General features: G+C 41.6%; 1 non-coding gene across 1 annotated transcript; it reads left to right on the forward strand.

The window, feature by feature from the left end:
* The first annotated feature begins 463 nt into the window (after positions 1–463).
* trnad-guc lies at positions 464–535 on the forward strand. The gene has a single exon. It is a non-coding gene; the product is annotated as a tRNA-Asp (tRNA).
* The last annotated feature ends 4821 nt before the right edge of the window (positions 536–5356 follow it).

Consider the following 5356-nt stretch of genomic DNA (forward strand, 5'->3'; position numbering starts at 1 on the left):
GGACTGACAGTGAACTGCTTCTTAAGCGATAAGAGATGGATCAATGAACTAAAATCTCTCTGTAAGCCAGACAGAGAATGGCCAAAGCTTGAGCTGGGATTTGAAATCTCTGCTAATGATCCGGAAATTAAATCAAACCCAACGGTGAACTTTATTGCTAAAAATACTGTTATTCTCTCGAAGGATTTTCACACTTCAACATTGTTGTTACAACACATCCATGAGTTGATCGGACATGGCGGAAGACGTTTCATGCTATCAAAGCTTTGGACTGTTATGTTTTGGACTATATACTGGGTATCATGCCTGATTATATGGGTTTTGTGCGCACGGTATGACTTTAAACTAAAAACAGTGTTTTAATAAGATTAATAATCAAGTTTTGCTTGCTTCCAGAAGGCGAAAGTGAAGATTGAAGAGTCGATGAAGAATTTTGATTGCGGATATATAGTGCATGCTATTTTCCTCGTTAGTATAGTGGTTAGTATCCCCGCCTGTCATGCGGGAGACCGGGGTTCAATTCCCCGACAGGGAGCCACGGGGTTCAATTCCCTGACTTTTTGCCTTTGATATATGTTAAGCCTTCATGGCTACTTTTTTGATGTTTATTAATAATTGCCTCGTTATATACTCGGAACAATTAGGTATGTAGTGGCCATTTGGCTTGTTTTGTTTGTCATTAATTATGGCATGTGTCTTTAAATTTTAAACTGCCCGTTATTATGTGGGTGGGATTCATGACGTTTACTAGGGCGTGTTTGGAGCTAGGTTTCTCGTGCAGAAGCTTAGTTTTTAGTTTTAGTTTGAGACTTGCATGAGGAAGGCATACCCTTTGACCATGCGAAGTGTAATGGAGACACGAGGAGTTTTCTAACCTTTAAAGCGATATGCTGGAGTTCGATGAAGATTGAAGTGTATGTCGGAAGAAGGTTGGATGTATACCTTGTTATATGTATATATATAACAAGATGTATACCTTGTTATATTAGTCTCCCCATCGGGGAGACTAAGCGGAGGTTGGGCGATCGTTTCGCCGAACACCTCCGCTCAGTCCGCAATAACCTACCTGAACTCCCGGTGGCTCAGCACTTCAACTCCCCCTCCCATTCCCAATCCGACCTCTCTGTCCTGGGTCTCCTCCATTGCCAGAGTGAGCAACACCGGAAATTGGAGGAACAGCACCTCATATTCCGCCTGGGTTGCTTGCGTCCGGATGGCATGAACGTTGAATTCTCCCAGTTTTGCTAGCCCTTGCTGTCTCCTCCCCTTCCTTAACCCTCGAGCTGTCTCCTCCCATCCCCCCGCCCTCGGGCTCCTCCTCCTCCCTTTTTCCTTCCTTCTCCCCCCCCCCCACCCCCCATCAGTCTGAAGAAGGGTTTCGGCCCGAAACGTCGCCTATTTCCTTCGCTCCATAGATGCTGCTGCACCCGCTGAGTTTCTCCAGCATTTTTGTGTACCTTGGATATATACCTTATTGTTTTACATCAACAATAAAGAATCTATTAATCAAAAGACTGTGTTATGAAGATTTATCTGTGAAGAAGCTCTGAAGGTCTCTGAAGGAAAGCTCGGATACGTATTACGACATTCTCCTTAATCATGTAGTCCACTTAGTGGCTAGAGGGAGTAATCTCTTGAACGATATAAAAATCTGCCGCTACTCCTACTGATGTTATGGCTCAGCAGAGATCATAAAATGAGTGTTAATAGTGCTGTGGATAAACTGCATTGCCCACATCTAAAGATTTGTGTTGAGTTGACAGAACTGCACCATAGGATTTGTCCCATGCTTAACGCTGACAAAAAAAAATTGACATTGCCTTACAACTTGGACTGAGGAGGGGTTGTACTTGTATAGCATACTGCTCCATGGGGTAAAACTGTCTCCACAAAAAAAATCAATCAACAATAAGATGTTTTGCTGCAAAAGATCTAACTTTGTGCAATCAGGTGACGTTTTTGAAAAAACTTTCCTGTACTCAAAAAAAGTGTTTAGAAAACTGATTTTGCATATTGTGGAGTCTACAAAATGTGCTTTGTGCAAAAAGAAGCAATTTATTTAGATTCATGAGCAGATGATAGCATGGTGAAAGTGGAAGCCATCATCAGGCACGCTAAAATTAAAATACTACTGAATTCAGGTCACCTCGAGGTGTGATCCAATACTCTGCCAGATTTCTTTCAGATCTTGCCAAACAGTTGACACCATTCTACCTGGGATAAATAAGGTGGTGTAAAAGCAAGCAATGGATACTTGATCTGGAAAAAAGCCACAGCATCAATTATTTCTGGAGCTTTCCATTAAGAGCAATAGAATAAAAATGTTTTACTTCTTAAAAATGGGAGTAATTGTAAAAGTAACTCAGGTTCATTTTAAATAAAAGCTGTACAAATTAGTTTAGGAACGCACAAAAGGTTTTGGGCACATCTATTGTTTTGTTATATAATTATCACATTTACTGAGGTACAGTTTCCCTGCTATCCAAGCAATTCATGCTGTACTAGAGTAAAATCAAGCCATGTAAGACAAAGTGCAAATTAAAAAAGGGCAAAGTCCACTATAAAGTGGGTTGCGAGTTTGGGACTATTCTCTTAGTTTATAACAGGACCATTCAGTGATTCAGTAGCCTGATAGCAACTAGGAAGAAGCAGTTCTTAAACCCGAGTCAAAATAGAAACATAAAATTCTTAAAGGATTGGACAGGCTAGATGCAGGAAAAAAAAAATCCTGATGTTGGGGGAATCCAAAACCAGTTCAAGAATAAGGGGTAGGCCATATAGGACTGAGATGATGAAAAACGTTTTCACCCAGAGAGTTGTGAATCTGTGGAATTATCTGCCACAGAAGGCAGTGGAGGCCAATTCATTGGATGTTTTCAAGAGAGAGATTTAGCTCTTAGGGCTAAAGTAATCAAGGGATATGGAGAAAAAGCAGGAATGGGGTACTGATTTTAGATGGTTAAGAAGGAACTGCAGATGCTGGAAAATCGAAGGTAGACAAAAGTGCTGGAGAAACTCAGCGAGTGAGGCAGCATCTATAGAGCGAAGGAAATAGGCGACGTTTTGGCCGAAACGATGCCTATTTCCATCGCTCCATAGATGCTGCCTCACCCGCTGAGTTTCTCCAGCACTTTTGTCTACCTACTGATTTTAGATGAACAGCCATGATCATATTGAATGCGCTGCTGGCTCGAAAGGGCCAAATGACCTACTCCTGCACCTATTGTTCTATGTTTCTCTGTTTCTAAAATAGATCTTAAAACATTCAGTGAAAAAACACATTTTTTTCATCAGGTTATTTCCCTTTCTTCTTGCCTCTTTTCCTAAATGTACATAGCAATATCTCACAAACAATTTGTTAGTTTAGTTTAGATTAGTTTAGAGATACAGTGCGTAAACAGATCCTTCAGCCCACGGGGTACCCGCATATTAACAATATCCTACACAAACCTGGGACAAATTTTACATTTACCAAGCTAATTTACCTACATACCTGTATGTCTTTGGAGTGTGGGAGGAAACCGAAGAACCGGAGAAAACCCACGCGGTCATGGGGAGAACGTACAAACTCCGTACAGACAGCATCCGTAGTCGGGATCGAACCTGGGTCGCCGGTGCTGCAAGCGCTATAAGGCAGCAACTGAACCGCTGAACCACCATCCTACACAATTGTTTTTTGTAGTAACATAACATAGTGCTGGAGGAACTCAGTGAGTCAGGCAGCATCTGTGGAGGAAAGTGGGCAGACAAAATTTCAGGTTGTGACCTTTCTATCATTTGTAAAAATGGTCACATTTGAAATGATATGTTTATTTCCTCCACAGATGAAACCTAATCTGCAGCATTCAGTCAAGCCTACCAAGGAAAAGGCAATACTGGATTTGGTATCGTGTAACTAACTGGATTTGATTACGAAGGTTAAGGTTAAGGAAACCCTAGGTGATAGTGATAAAATTAAACCTGCAGTTTGAGAGGGTGAAAATGAAATCAGATGGGTCGGTATTATTGTTGAGTAAAGGCAAATATAGAGGCATGTGGGAGGAGATGACTAAAGTTGCTTGGTAAGTGACCCTGACAGGAATGACGGTGGAACAGCAATGGCAGGAGTTTCTGGGAATAATTCGGGGATAATTCTTTTCATCACAAAGAGGGAGAAAGATTCTAAGGGAGAATGAGGCGACTGTGACTGACAAAGGAAGTCAAAGACAGCATAAAACTAAAAGAGAAGGCAAAAAATATTGCAAAGATTAGTGGGAAGTTTAAGGATTGGGAAGCTTTTAATAAACAACAGAAGGTAACTAAAAAGGCAATACGGGGAGACAAGTTGAAATATGAGGGCTGCAAACATTTCTTCAGAGATATAAAGAGTAAGAGAGAGGCAAGAGTGAACATTGGACCACAGGAAAATGACGTTGGATAAGTGATAATGGGGAATAATGTAATGGCAGATGAATTAAACATGAGAACTTTGGTTTCCTCCCACAGGTTAATTGGCTTGGTATAAATGTAAATTGTCCCTAATGAGTGTAGGATAGTGTTAGTGTGCGCGGATCACTGGTCGGTGCAGACTCGATGGGCCGAAGGGCCTGTTTCTGCAATGTATCTCTAAACTAAACTAAATTGAATACATTTTTGCATCAGTCTTCACAGTGAAAGGCAGCAGCAACGTGCCTGAAATTCAATAAAGTCAGGGGGCAGATGTTAGTGGAGTTGCTATTACTAAGGACAAGTTGCTTGGGAAACCGAAAGGTCTGCAGGTGGATAAGTCACCTGGGCCAGATGGACTGTACCCCAGGGTGAGAGGTGGCATGTTCAGAAAGAGAGAGAATGTGGAGGCATTGGTGATGATCTTTCAAGAATCACTAGTCAGGAGTGGCCCAGGAGAACTGGAACATTGCAAATATTACACATGTGTTCAAAAAGGGAGTAAAACAAAAAAGGGGAAACTACAGGCCTGTTAGCCTGACTTCAGTTGTTCTTAAGATTTTAGAGTCCATTATGAAGGATGAGATTTCTGACTATGATAACACATGACTATGATAAGCATATGATAACATAGGCCAAAGTCAGCATCGCTTTATGAAGGGGAGATCTTGCCTGACAAAGCCGTTGGAATTCTTTGAGGAAGTAAATAGCAGGAAAGACATAGAAGAGTCAGTGGATTTTGTTTACCTGGATTTACAGAAGGCCTTTGACAAGGTGTCGCACGTGAGACTGCTAAACAAGATGAGAGCCCACAATATCAAAGGGCAGATACTAGCATGGACATCAGGTTGGCTGGATGGGAGATTGCAACCTTCACGTGGTCCGCCCTGTTTCGACGAATGCAATCAACCCGGCATGCACAATCAAATAG

This window comes from Amblyraja radiata, chromosome 2, assembly GCF_010909765.2.
Source record: "Amblyraja radiata isolate CabotCenter1 chromosome 2, sAmbRad1.1.pri, whole genome shotgun sequence".
NCBI classification, from domain to species: Eukaryota; Metazoa; Chordata; class Chondrichthyes; order Rajiformes; family Rajidae; genus Amblyraja; species Amblyraja radiata.